Source organism: Ochotona princeps, chromosome 2 (genome assembly GCF_030435755.1).
Source record: "Ochotona princeps isolate mOchPri1 chromosome 2, mOchPri1.hap1, whole genome shotgun sequence".
NCBI lineage: Eukaryota > Metazoa > Chordata > Mammalia > Lagomorpha > Ochotonidae > Ochotona > Ochotona princeps.
The window spans coordinates 98,478,430-98,492,417 of record NC_080833.1 but is presented as its reverse complement, the minus strand read 5'-3'; the positions used below and the strand labels follow the sequence as shown (position 1 = coordinate 98,492,417).

Below are 13,988 nucleotides of genomic sequence, written 5' to 3'. Positions count from 1 at the left end.
CAGTCCCTTACCCCCCCTGAAACTGCAAACAGCGCCAGGGAATGAAGTGTGAAGAAAAAACAAAGGAGCTGTAAATGCCATTCCCTACCCCCCACCAGGAGGGGCCAGGCTTCCAGACCCTAGCAACTTTGTGTGAGAGGCTTGAGAACAGGAATCCGGCTGGCCAGTCCCCACTCATCCACACCGCCCCTCGCCCCCACCCCCCGGCCTCAAAGGCCCCCTGGTCCATGCATTCTGAAAGCAAAGTGCCTTTCACTTGCAAGGTCTGCCCCCCAGCATAGGTCCCTGATGCCCTGACTCAGCATTTCACATCTCCTGGGGTAGCCTGGCTGCTAGCCCAAGGGCAGCCACTCTATACAACACAGGACAAGGCACCTGCCCTCTCACACTCCTGTCTCTGCCCTTGTCAAATGGACACAGCTCACAGGGTTGCTGCGATGAAAGCAAGTAGATACAGAAACTGGAGCTGGGCTCCCACTCTAACCCGGATTCCCCTCCTAGGCGTGGGAGCTCAGCCACATTATTACAGCTCTTGGAACCTCCCCACCTGTGAAATGCAAACATCAGGAGTAGGACAATGACCTACTGACAGCAGCCAACATGGGTTCTGGATGAGCCGGGCAAATGCTCTCTAGCGTGGCTTGTGCTTACTGCTCATGCTGGTTCCCAAAGCCCAGGTTCTCCGGGTCTTTCTCAGCAGCAGACTCTTGGACAGGAGTGTGGCCGGCAGCCAGCAGGAAAGCTGCCTTTGCCAGTGTGAGGCTCACCTGCAGTCAGCAGCAGTGGACTGGCTTCTGGGGGCCACCACTCACTAACCAACTGTGGCCTGGACAAGGCAGCTTCTGCTAGGGGGAGTAGAGACGGTGTCAGTTTTCCAACCCACAACAAGGAAATAAGGCAGCCTATTTTCCGGGCAGGGGCAATAAAGGGAAATGGGAAAACATACCAGCATCTGAAGTCAACCCCACTTCCCTAGCTCACCTGGGTCCTCCCTAAGCTGCCTCCAGCCATTCCCTAGCACCTTCAGCTGGCTTTCAGCACCTTGCAGCCTCACAGCCCTTTGACCTCATTCAGGGTGACTCCCTCTTCGTAACACCCCTGCCCCCTCCCCTTCACCCCTGCATGCTTTACATTTGGCAGACACCAACCTCAGGAGGTTCAGCCCATCCAGCCACCAGCAGCCCTGTCCCTCTTGCCCACTTGCTGCTAGCTCCCAGTCTGGTATGTCCAGGAAACAGATCATGAACTCTTCACGACTAATACACTCGCTGCTGCTTCTCCAGCTAGAACTCTGCATCAGCTATTCCACTCAGGAAGTAACTTCGTGCTAAGTTACTGCTGGGCTCTCGGGCAGGTGGCCCCAGTGCGGCAGACCTGGGCTGATGCGAGCCTGGCATTTTCTAGCTGGGACTTTCCTGGGGAAGATACCCACCTCTCAGAGATTACAGATCCCCTTTCTCCTGTGAAATGAGGTCACACTAATATTATCTCTTCCTGAAGCCATCTGAGGAGTTCATGAGACTCCTGACATGAAGTCCTGGCAGGTGGTGACCTACATTTCAGTTCCTCCCCCTCTGCCACAGGGCTGTCACTCTTGGTCCTCCTTGAAACCTTGTCTAGCCATTAAGGCACCCTCAGGCAAGTCCCTCAAAGGAAATCACTGGCCCACACTATCCTCCAGGGAAAGGCTTCACTTTAGTCCACCAACATCCTCGGTGGGTACCTCTCCCACAATTCCCAAATTGACTCAACCCACACCTTCCATCCTCAGTACTCTACTGAGGCAGTCTGGAAGCCAGAATCCAAAAGAGTACATCCTTGTCCTTCCCCTTCGCCATGACTGACTGGCCTATTCCAGTGTGCAACCAGCCACTCTGAATCCTTGCCACACACAGCACTAAAGCAGCACAATGGCAAAGGCATAGCGCCTGCCATGGCAGAGGCTCCCTGCTGCTTGCTGGCTGTCCTCTCCCTCTGCATGTCCTCTCCTTGACATTCAAAACCCATTGGTCTTGTCCATTCCTGGGTTTACTTTGGTATAAGCTTCTGCAAACTGGCACGCAGCATGCTACCTCTCCCTGGGACTCTAACACCCATAACCACCAAACACTGAGAAACAAATCCCACTGCCTGCTCATCTTGCTGCTACCGGGACATTGCTCATCCTTAGGGTTGCTTCTGATGCCCTGGTCTGGTCTTTCCTCTGATCATGTAAGAGCATCACTCTACTGAAGATATCCAACTCTGTGCCATTTTTTTTTTTGATTGTTGGTTCTTTGGTTATTTCACAATGTCTTATTGCATGTGGTATAGGCTGTTTCAGGTTGAGATAATATTACACTTTACAGGTACTATTTTTCATATTGACATCATTTCATCTTAAATTAAGGCAAGCATGTGGTATCCAACCTTTTGGGATTGGCTCATTTCCCTTAGCATTATGGTTTCCAGTTTGTGCCATTTTTTTAAAAGATTTATTTATTTTTTATTGCGAAATCAGATATACAGAGAGGAGGAGAGACAAAAAGGAAGATCTTCCATACAATGATTCACCCCCAAGTGACCGCAATGGCCAGTGCTGCGTCAATCTGAAGCCAGGAGCCTGGAACTTCCTCCAAGTCTCCCACATGGGTACAGGGTCCCAAGGCTTTGGGCCATCCTCGGCTGCTTTCCCAGGCCACAAGCAGGGAGCTGGATGGGAAGTGGAGCTGCCGGGATTAAAACCGGTGCCCATATGGGATTGCGGCGCGTTCAAGGCGAGGACTTTAGCTGCTAGGCCACCACACTGGGCCCTCTGTGCCATTTGTAATACTGTCCCCTGCATCCCACACATTTGCCTAAGCCACACCTGTCTTGGAAGCCTGTGTCTTCTCTCGCCCAGTTCCCAGTCATCCTCTTCCTCCACCATGATAATGCTCCAGATTCCCTCCCTTAACCCAGCTGCACAAGGCTCAAGCCCCTTCTTCTAAGCCATAGCAGGTCTACCATGGTGGTCACCTTTTCTCATATCCATGATCTGAGTGAGGAAAAAAAGTGAAGTAACAGGAGGGAAACTGATTCTACCCAGGATGACTTGGGCCAATGCATTAATAGATAAGCACATTCAGGAGTTCACAACTGCAGTGATGTGTTTATGCGCTACTCCTTTGTGTGCACAAGAAATTAACAGAAGGTCAATGACAAGGATCCCTTATCAGGAAAGACAATAAACTCCTGAAAAGAAATCAAGTTCCTGGAGTTATCAACTGATAGGCTGCTGCACTGGCCTTAAAGAGCAGGAGTCATAAAGGTATAAAGACGGATTCTCCAATGTGGAACTCACTCCACAAGGCTGAGCCCCGACAACACTCTATTGCCACCTTAGTTCAGACTGGCCAGCAACCAGGATGGCCTTTTATGTTTCAGTGCAGTGGCACTTTTTTGCTTCAAACCTCTCCTGGTGTCCCACTAAATTTAGAATACAAAACAAAGGCTTCTGCCCCACCCACAGCTTCTATCCACAAGTCCAGCTCCCAGAGGCCCTGCCAGGCTCTCCGCATTGCATATGCAGGTGCATCTGTTGGTACTCACCCTTCATGTGATCTCTTTTGCCCATTTCCTCTCAGTTTAGATCCTGCTTCTTTCCTGACCCTCTGGCCTCAACCAGGCCCCTCCCAGCACCCGGTACTCCAACTTCCGGTCATACTTTCCACTTCCAATCACACCCTGATGCATGTGCTTAAGGCTCCAAAACAGACTGCCCAGAAACTGCTTTTCTGTTCCCATTTTCCTCTGGCTCTTGGACCACGATGGGCTCTCCCACTGAATGGCTGTTGAATGGGTGAGGGATTGGCCGGCACAGATCCACCAGGGATGAAACCTTATTTCATGATTTTAAATCCTGAGTCTTGCAGATGAGAAAGGAGGTGCAGAGGCGGCACTGAATGCACCTGCCAGCCCCCGCGCTAGGGCATCCTGCCCCTTCCTCCAGTCACCAGCACCTTATCAGCTTATCAGCAGCAACAGCATGGCTAGGTGGGGGCTGGAGACAAACACCTAGATAGGGCCAGAGTTCATCAAACCGCATGAAAGCAAGGAACAACCAGGAAGACGGTGTACAGACTACTTTACTCAGGGTGGCAGTGGCCTCCATTCTGGAATTCCTAGACAAAAAGTTATGAGCGAGCCTCGTTTATCAGACTACATGAAGAACCAGTGCAGAACAGCAGCCTCAAATCAAATCTTCCCCTGAAATAGTTTACTCATAAAATATATTGGGCCACTACTTCAATGAAAAAACACAGCATTAAGAAAATCATGTGAGCGAAATAATATGTTCTGGTAATGACGGTGGTTAACGCACGCTAACCTTCACCAAAAAGGACACAATAAAAACATCAACAGCTCTGCCTAGAGCTATTGAGTGACCGAAAGGAGTTCTGGTTTGGGGGTGCAGAGGCACCCTGCATAGGGTACAGATGCCCACCGATTTAAAGAACCATTCGCTCCCTTTGCCGCAGACCCACTTCCAAAAGAGAGGCATGCAGCTTGCTGCTATGTCTCCTCTACACATCCGAGCTTGGCCACAGATGGAATGCTAAAGGGTTCACTCCACTAATTATTACTGACACATCCTGAAGCAAACATTTTTCTCAAGACACGTAGTTTTTAATTATACAGTACTCAAAGGGAAATGACAACTTAAGTAATTTTGTGGAGAGTTAACTTTCCCTCTAGAGAGGAAGAGCAAGGAGCTCAGGTTCTGGGATCAGAAAATTAGTGCATCCTGGCTACTGTCACCACGAGCTGCACGAACTTGGAGCAAGTTAGGCAATATCTCTAAACCTCAGTTTCCCCAACTGGAAAGACAGAGGTCTATCTTGCTTACATCGTGGTTAAACCATTCAGTACAAAGCCAGCACATACAAGCACTCATAACTGTCAACCAGGATTGTTGCTCAGTTAATTCCTTGGGTTAGGAAGAGTATTTGTGTATGCAGTAAGATCCATGCCTCCTTTGCCTTAGGTATACTGCATTGGTCTATGCTAGTACACCCTTAACAGTTATTATTATTCACCCTAAAGAAGTAATTTGGTCATTTCCATTCCATCTCTTGCAGTCTTCCATTTATCATTTCCCAGAGTAGAAGTGGACATTGGGAAATGTGTCAGAGGGGTTATTTGGAGGCTGTGGCATTGGGAGGCAGGGTCCTGAAAAACCTGGCAAAGTGTACAAGTCATTGTGCTCAACCTTTGGTCCACAAACCCCAGAGCCTCTCCCAGCACCCCGCCGTGAATATCCACAAGCCTTGTGACATTTGGGATATCCTGAAAAGATTCTCTTACTGCAACAGAGCTCTAATCAATCAATGATACCGGGCCATTGTTCACAAACAAGAAAAACGTCCACCTCACTTTACCCGTCTTGCCAATCTCTGCTGCTCACCTTCCCAAATCACTATTCTTGGCTGAGAATCAATTGCTCATTACCTGAAACCCCTCCAGCAGCAGGCTCCAGACTTCTAAAGAGCTGTGAATGGTGAACATGGCTGGGGTTCCAGGGTGTGGATTTGTTTTCGGGCAATGCCTTTGTCCCCTGCTAGAATTTTAAGCTTCAGAAACAATATCTTATGAGCATGACTTCCTCTGCAAGTCCTATAGTGCTAGGTTCAATGAGTGCTGACCACTAAGTGAGATACAAGAGGACATAAATGGGGACAGACCACAAAATCTGCATCCAACACTGAGACAGCTAACAGCAACATACTCTGGCTACGGCACACCATAAACCCATCTAATTCTGTCCACCTTGAGGGAAGATGGCATGGCATTGCCCAAATCACGTGCCATGTAAAGTCATCCCCGATCATGGTGACCTTGTTTTACAGACAAATGGTGGCAGTGAGTCTAACAACTTAATGTTACCAAGCACCTCTTGCATGTGAGGCCCTGTTTTAAGTCATCTGCATAATATATCTCAACCCTTAAAAACAACTTTCAGCGAGACAAAATACGAATCTCATGTTATAGTTAAGGATATCAAAGTCACAAAGCTGATCAAGGTTGGAGCCACGGATTGAACTTTTAGACTCAGAACCTGTACTCTCAGCTGCGGAAGCTTTATAGCAATGTAGTAACTACCAGGATTATTTGCTTACATAGAGGAAGACAGCCAACCATTCTCGTCCCAAAAGACTCACAACCCTTTAGTGAGTATTGCGATTTCAGTGCCTACTCGTGCAGGCTCAGCATCCCAAGTATCTAATTCCTAGGAGCTTACAGACCAAAGGATTTCAAATGCAGTCTGATGTGGGACCCATCCAGCCTCAGTGGCCACGGAAGTTCAGGGCAGTGACCCCACGTGTGTTACAGGAATGAACAGGCAGGATGCCTGCTTCACTCAACACTCATTTATCCTTCAGCAGACAAGTGTGATATAGAATTGTTGCTTGGTAAGGAAACTGTACATTTCCTTTAGGGTTTCATCCTGTTGCTCAATACACAAGACAATAAAAATGTGCTGCCTGGCAAGCAGCCTTTACAAATATGCCACTCTCATATTTTTCCTCTGGCTTTACTGACAAATGCAGTTGCAACCGACACCACACCAGTGAAAAGTCTCACACTGCTTTCCCTTCTTGTAGGGAGAGAGAAACAAACGTTTGGAGACGGTCACAACCCATGGACAGCGGAAGTGCGACATTTCTTTGAACTGTCAAATAAAAGTTTCCTCCCACAAATCAAAGCCCCAACTGTATCACATTGATTTAATTCCCTCCTAAAAACTCTAATTAGTGGTTCCATAAAGTAGCTAATTACGTCTCCCCAGATTCAGATGGGTCTCTGCCATCTTACCTGAAGGGCCCAGGAACCTTGTCATCACGCACCCCACCCCAGGATGGAGCATGCTAATTAGCAATGCAAGTGACACTAGTTTTTCCGCATCCCTGTGAAATTTATAAACACCTCAGTGAACACACCAGAGGCTTCATTTATAGCTTGCCAGCTTTTGCAAGAAGTATCTAAAAAATGCATGCATTTCAAACCACTCCCACCACACAAAAGGGTTTTTAACAAAATGCACGTGCCAGCTAAACAATCATCCTACTCCAGAGCGCCAACACCGCCTCTCCAAGCAGTCCGAGGGGCTCCCGGCACCTGGGTGGGCGGAGTGGCCATGATACCTGCCCAGCCAAGGGGACTCCGGAACGGCGGATTTTCTGGGGCTCCCAAGTCTGCCGGCTGCTAGCCCCGCCGCCAGGCCGCGGCTCCGCCCACTCCCGCCGCCACCGCCGACGCGTTTAAGTTTTTATAAAGCTTCACACTTCTCCGCGCGCGTTGCTTGAGGGTAGTTCAAAGGCTGCGGGAGGAAATGAGGTTCCCGCGGGTGGCAAAGGCTGCCCCAGCGCGGCGGGACTGCCTCCAGCTGGGGACGCCTCGGGCGGAGTCGCCGTACAGCTGCGCTCCACCCCGGCGTTTTTAAAAGTAAACTCCTACCTGCCTGTTGCGCTCTGCGATGCGCCACGGGACTCACCCCCACCTCCCAGCCCCTCAGGCCTCCGGGGCCGGCTCAGTTTGCAGAGCGAGGTGTGAACACAGGCCAGCTCTGTCCCGGTGCCTGGCGATGGGCCAGACGGCCCCCGGTGGAGCGCCGCGGCGGGGAGGGAACCACCGTGCGCGACCGGCTCCGGAGAGCGCAAGGCAGAGCAGCCCGGCCCTCGCCCAGCCCGACCGATCCAACCGCCCGGTGCCTCCACCAACGCCCGGCTTGCTGACCGGCCGGCCCGCCGCGCCCCGACACTCAAACACGCGCACCCTAAAGGACAGTCGGGGGAGAAAGGAGAGTCCGAGGCGTGGGCTGGGAGCAAAGGGAATGGGGCGCGGCAGAGAGCGCGGGTAGGAGCAGGAGGAGCGCACAGCGCAGAGATGGCAGCAGAGTGGAGTCCCGGGAAGCAAGAGCTGGTACGGTCCGCAGGAGTCGCGGGGGCTCCCGGCCAGAGGCAGGAGGCCCACGGGCCGGGATCTAGGTCCAGCGGGGTGGGAGTGCGGAGAGGGTGCAGGGTAGGGGGCATCTTCCCGCAGGAGGTCTGCGAGGGGCCGCCGCCGAGCCGCGCGCCCAGGCCCCGGCGGGACTCACCTCCCCACCGGTCAGCCGGGCTCTCCGGCCCGCAGTCTCGGCTCCCGGCGGCCCGACTCTGCGGCCTGCGCTGGGCTGCTGTGGAGGCAGAGCCCCGCCGCCGCCGCCGCTGCACTGCTGCTTTCCGCTTCCTGTCCCGGCGCCGCCCCGCAGCCCGAGCCCAGCCCTGCGAGCCCGGCGCGGCCGCGAGCCAAGAGCTGCGAGCACTGCCAGCCCCGCCGCGGGCCCGGCCCACCTGCAGCGGAGGGCGGGGCGGCCAAGGCCCCTTCACCCCACCGGTGCCGCCCCCTTCTCAGACACTCGGGGAGGCACACGCGCTCACATTCGCACGTCCCCCCCCCGCACGCCCACTTAACCTTACACACTTGCTCACGTGCATATATGTTGACCCGCTGCAGCAGCACGCCCTCCTGGCACCTGCACACATCGAAATGCACGTGGTCAGGGATTGACCCCTGCCCACAGCATCCTCCTAGCTCACTCACAGGCAGGCACATACACACAATTATCCACAAAATATGGCGTTTGCCCTCGCCCGAGCCCCAAGCCCATATTGTCACATGGCTTAAGGACTGCCCTGGACCCATTCTCACACACACACTTGTTGGACACTAAGCAGATAGTCACGACCCCCACACACACCCCTGTGAAACACGGCAGCCAGCCTTTTCCTCCTCACTTAGCAGTGTAGGTGCCCTTGACCCTACCTCAGCTTCCTGGAAACCACCAGAAGGACAGATCTGTAAAAGCAGGACGTTGTGCTGATTCGGCCAGATCCCTCTGGTTTACAAAAACTTGCATATCCTGGCCTTTGTAACAAGAGCTTTGTCACCTGGCTTTTTGGGTGACCCAGGAGTCCTGGGGGGCTGCAAGATGGGGGCAAGTCTTTCTAAAAGCATGGGTGATGGCCACAGTGTTGCTTAATAAAACCATTTCTCCATTAAGCATCTTCTTGTCTGTTCAATCAATCCTGACATAATCCTCCGCCTGCAAGCATCCCCATGGACCTGCAAGCATCCCCATGAACACAGGTTCATGTCCTGGTTGCTCTGCTTCCCATTCACTTATCTGCTTGTGACCTAAGGGGATGGCTCAAGCCCTAGGGACTCTGCAGCCTCGTGTAAGACCCAGAGGAGTCTGTTGGCTCCTGACTTCGGATGAGCTTGGCTCTGGCTGTTGTGGCTATCTGAGGAATGAACCAGGGAATAGAAGATCCTTCTCAGTCTGTCCTTCTTTGTGAATCTGCCTTTCAAATAATAATACAAAAAAATCTTAAAAAAAAAAAAAAAAAAAGCACTCAACTCCAGTGTAGCTGATTTCCACTGCTCCCAGCCACCAAGCTGCACTGCCCTCTGGGGCAGCTGAGGCCATCTGCCCTCCATCCTAGCACTTCCCAGCCAGCTCCAGAGGGCAGCCTCTCCCGACTCAGGCAACCAGAACAGGAATCAGACAACTGGTCCAGAAAGGGGGAGCTTTGTTTCAACAAAAGGGGGTCTCTGTAGTGAGGTAGGCAGCTAGTTCAGGGTCACAAGCTGGGAAGCCACTCCCCCACCCCTAGGTGTTCCCTCCTGCCCACCTGTGACTCTCACCTATCATCACCTGCAACCTCAGAGAGGGTGGTATTGTATTGTTGGGTAACCACTCCCCTCACAAGCCCCTATAAAGAACCATGATAAGGAGGGGCTCACTCTCTTGGTCACTCTAGCACTCTGACTCTTGGCCTCCCCAGTACCTGCTTGCTCTCTGGCTTCCCACAGACAGACTCTGAGGACAGGTATCCCCTGAGCATGGCCCCTGTGTGTCTGTATTCCTCACCTTCTGTGCACTGTTTGGGCGGGACAGTGAAGACAGCAATACTAAGATGCTCTGTGTTTCTAATGTGTGTACTATCAAGAGTTCCAAGAGAGGTGAGGATGGCAGCAGTGGAATGTGTGCAAGCAAGCCAGGGAAAGGTGCATGTCTGCAGCTTCGTAAGTGTGCCCAGGTCTCTCAGGATAACATTGTTGGTGAAGCTGAGACATAGGTCTTCCGCTTAAAGGACAGACTTCAAGGTAATGACCATTTGTTCCCTTTAGGGGTTTCGATTGACTGGATTGCCATATGGATTTGTGATTTGCTATTTCTAGTGCGCCCTGTTATCACCAAACTTGGTTAATAAAGACTCTTTAATAAACCTTACACATGTCTGGCGTGATCTCACTCACACCCCACAACAGTCTGTTTCATTTTAAAAGTCAGCTAAAGCTGACTGGGGGTTTCAAACTTGAGTGGTGAGGCCCCTGAATAACCCTGAAGTAATACACAAATTCTTGGTGAATTGTAATGGAAAGTCATTTTCGTTCACTTTCTGTCCTTTCCACTAGTTAGCTCGTCAGGTGATGCTTGCGGGGAGGGGAGTGGGAAGGTCCCGGATAAACTGAATGAAGTTAATAACTGCACCAGTCAGTGGCTAAGACTGTTCCTATCCAGGCCAGAGAGGAGTCTTTGAAAAGGGAAGCCCCTGCAAGCTTCTTAGGCACGAAGTGTAACCTGGATGATTGCCATGGCTCCAGGCACCTGTTGCAAAGTGGTGTAGCTTTACGTGGCATTCATCTCAAGTTGTCTCCTGTTTAACCTGCATCTGAGAGAGAATGAGGACTCTCTGGGCACTCCCTGCCACTGCTTTGTCTCACTCATCCATTTGTCCCCCTCTCACCTGGGGATGCCAGGGCTGCATACAGAAGCCCTCCACAATCCACTTAACCTTGCATTTCATTCCACCCATGTGTGCAGGCGTTTCTTACTCCTTCCCGTTCTCACAGCTTTCCCAAAACCTGGAATGCTACCCACAGAGATTCTTCCCTTCTGCCACAAGATGCGATGGAAATGCCTCCTACCACACACAGCCTCCTCCGGTTCCAGCAACCAGAAAACGGGAGGACCTTTGTGGGACTTCCCCTAACACTGTTGCTCCCCTTCTTACTGTGATCTTCCCCTCTCATTTCCTTTATTCTTCAAATGTCATCTCCTTTGTATCACTTTTTTTTTTAGTACTACCACACATCTTTCCCCCCCAGTAGTTGCTTTAAAGCAACAACAACAAGGGTCCAGCGTGATAGCCTTGAGGCTAAAATCCTCGCCTTGAACGTGCTGCAATCCCATATGGGAGCCGGTTCTAATCCCGGCAGCTCCACTTCCCATCCAGCTCCCTGCTTGTGGCCTGGGAAAGCAGTCAAGAATGGCCCAAAGTCTTGGGACCCTGCACCCGTGTGGGAGACCTGGAAGAGGTTCCTGGTTCCTGGCTTTGGATTGTCTCAAATCTAGCCACTCAGCCACTTGGGGAATCAATCAGCAGATGGAATATCTTCCTCTCTGTCTCTCCTTTTCTGTATATCCGACTTTGTAATAAAAATAAACAAATCTTTAAAAACCACAGCAACTTAGTAGGGGCTGGCATTAGTAATGAGTTTAGCAGTGAGCTAAGCTGCTGCTTGCAATACTGACATCCCAAAAGTCCTGGCTGCTTTGCCTCCCATCCGCCTCTCTACCAATAACTCTCCTGGGAGAGTAGAAGATGACTGAAGTTCTTGGGCCCTTGCCACCCTTGTAAAAAACTGCAATGAAAACTCCACACTCCTGGCTTCAATCTGGGCAGGCTCTGGCCATTGTGGTCATTTAGTAAAGTGAGCCAGTGGACAGAAAATTCCTCCCTCTTCCTCTCTCTTGCTCTCTCTCTTTCTCTCTCCTCCTTCAAATAATATTTTTTTTAATTCAAAAAATACTTAGCATGGGCCAGTATATTGGCATAACAGGCTAATCCTCTGCCTAGGCACCAGCACCCTATATGGTGCCAGTGTAAGTCCTATTTCCTCCACTTCTGACCCCCCAGCGCCCTGCTTATGGCTTGGAAAAGCAACAGAGGATAGCTGAAATCCTTGTAACCCTGTACCCACATGGGAGACATGGAAGAAATTCCTGGCTCCTGGCTTGGGACCAGCCCAGCTCTCACCATTGTGGCCATTTAGGGTGGTTATTAGTGAATGGGAAAGCACTCTCTCACTCTCTCGCCTTTTCTCTTTGTAAATCTGCCATTCAAATAAAAATAGAAAAGTCTTTAAAAAATATTTAGTAAATAAATTATTGTCCTTGAGAAATTAATAATCAAACCAGGGAATAATCTAATTGAAATGTCATGGCATATGTAACTAAAGATAGTTAACAAGAGAAGACAATGAGTTCAGTGAGAAAGACTTTGTACATATCTGTGCTTCCAAGGGCGTAATCTGGACTGGCATTGTGGTATAGCAGATAGAGCAACTGCCTGCAATGCCCACATCCCTTGAGGGCATCAGCTCTTATTCCAGCTGCTCCACTTCTAATCCAGCCCTTTGTGATGCTCCTGGAAAGGCAGTGGAGGATAGTCTAAGTAAACAGCTCGCTGTCACCCACAGTAAAGACCTGGAAGAGAGTCCTGGTTCCAGCCTGGTCCAGCCCTGGCTGTTGTGATCATCTGAGCAATGAACCAGCCACTGGAAGATCTTTCTCTGTGTCTCTCTCTCTTTCCCTCTTTCTTTCTGTCTGATGTTCAAAATAAGAAAATGTATATTTTTTTCTAAAACGGGGAAATGAGGATAGACTTTATAAATAAGAGAATCACTCCTATGCTTACTTTCACAATATCTCTCAGATACTGTTTACACTTGGTTTATAATACTGATAAACTCATCTCTGATTCTTAAGCCCCATATAGTCTAAAAACATCAAAAGAAAGGAAAGAGGTGGCCTCAGAGAGACTCCAGGGACTACTAAGGGGGACGGGGGGTCAAGAAGAGGTGTGCTTCCTTCTCAGCCTCAAGCCTTTTCCATTTGCCAACAGTACCTGTGAGCACAGGTTCAGAGGTGCAGGGTGATGAGCCAGAGTGGTACCTGGCAACATGAAATGCATCTACAGAACTTCTGTATGGGAAGACAGGGAAGATGTGCTGCAGATATTAAGAAGATTTCCACACCAAAAGTGAGAAGTGTTAAAAAGTTTTGATTCTTTAAAGGATCATTTTCTCAAAATTCATCCTATTCCATGTCTGTCTATTGGCTAGTCAGTAGTTGTCAGCAGTGCAGTGCTGCAAGGTGGGAGCGAAGGGGAGAGGCACAGGCCTGGCTGGGCAGGGAAAGCATCCCAAGGGAGGCTAAGTCTGTCCTCTCTTTGAGGAGAGACAAATACAATAGGAACACAGAGGGAGCACAGTAACTGGCCTACCCCTGGTCTCCATGTATACCTGCTGGGCAGGTGGGTAATAGTACCTCTGCCTGGAGTGTGGCTGGGGGAGCGGAGGCAGCAATGCCCAGGGATATACACAATGGAGTGGAGCAGAGGAAGCAGGATCAAGAGAAGGGCTTAGGAGAGAGAATTCAAGTTTAAGCAGCTAGGACTAGAGAACAGAGAAGATTCTATCCAACACTAGTATTTGGGCTGCTTTACACAAGAAAGCAACATAATACATCATTTATTCAGCTAAAAATGTACATTTGGTATCTACTATGTGTGGAGCAATGTGTTAGCTATCAGTTACAAGGCGAGGTGATATAACACTGATGGGTGAGATTCAACAAAGGTTTATTGAATGCTTACTTTGGAGCAGCTACTAGTTTAGACCCTGGAGATAAATGAACAGACAACAGCTACTGCCCCCATGAAGTCTACATTCCCTGGGAGAGGTGCACAAAAGAACCACATGAGGAGGGTGTCTGACGGCAGAGAGTGCTACGGAGAAAATGAAGCAGGAGAGGAGATGGGAGGTACAGGTGAGGTGCACACAAGCTATGGTGGAGGAAGAGCTCGAGCCTTCCACCTGAGACTTGAATAAAGCCTTGAAATACAACACGACAGTGCTGT

General features: G+C 50.4%; 1 protein-coding gene across 2 annotated transcripts in view; it reads right to left on the bottom strand.

Moving 5' to 3' along the window:
* The window catches only part of VANGL1 (VANGL planar cell polarity protein 1), a 45,855-nt gene extending 37,584 nt beyond the window's left edge, over positions 1-8,271 (bottom strand). Inside the window, exon 1 of one of the 2 annotated variants that reach the window (XM_004581877.3) lies at positions 8,117-8,271. The gene's annotated coding sequence lies outside the window, so the exon portion shown is untranslated. The remainder of the gene's footprint in view (positions 1-8,116) is intronic. The other variant, XM_058660100.1, reaches the window with a different exon arrangement.
* Between the last annotated feature and the right edge of the window lie 5,717 nt (positions 8,272-13,988).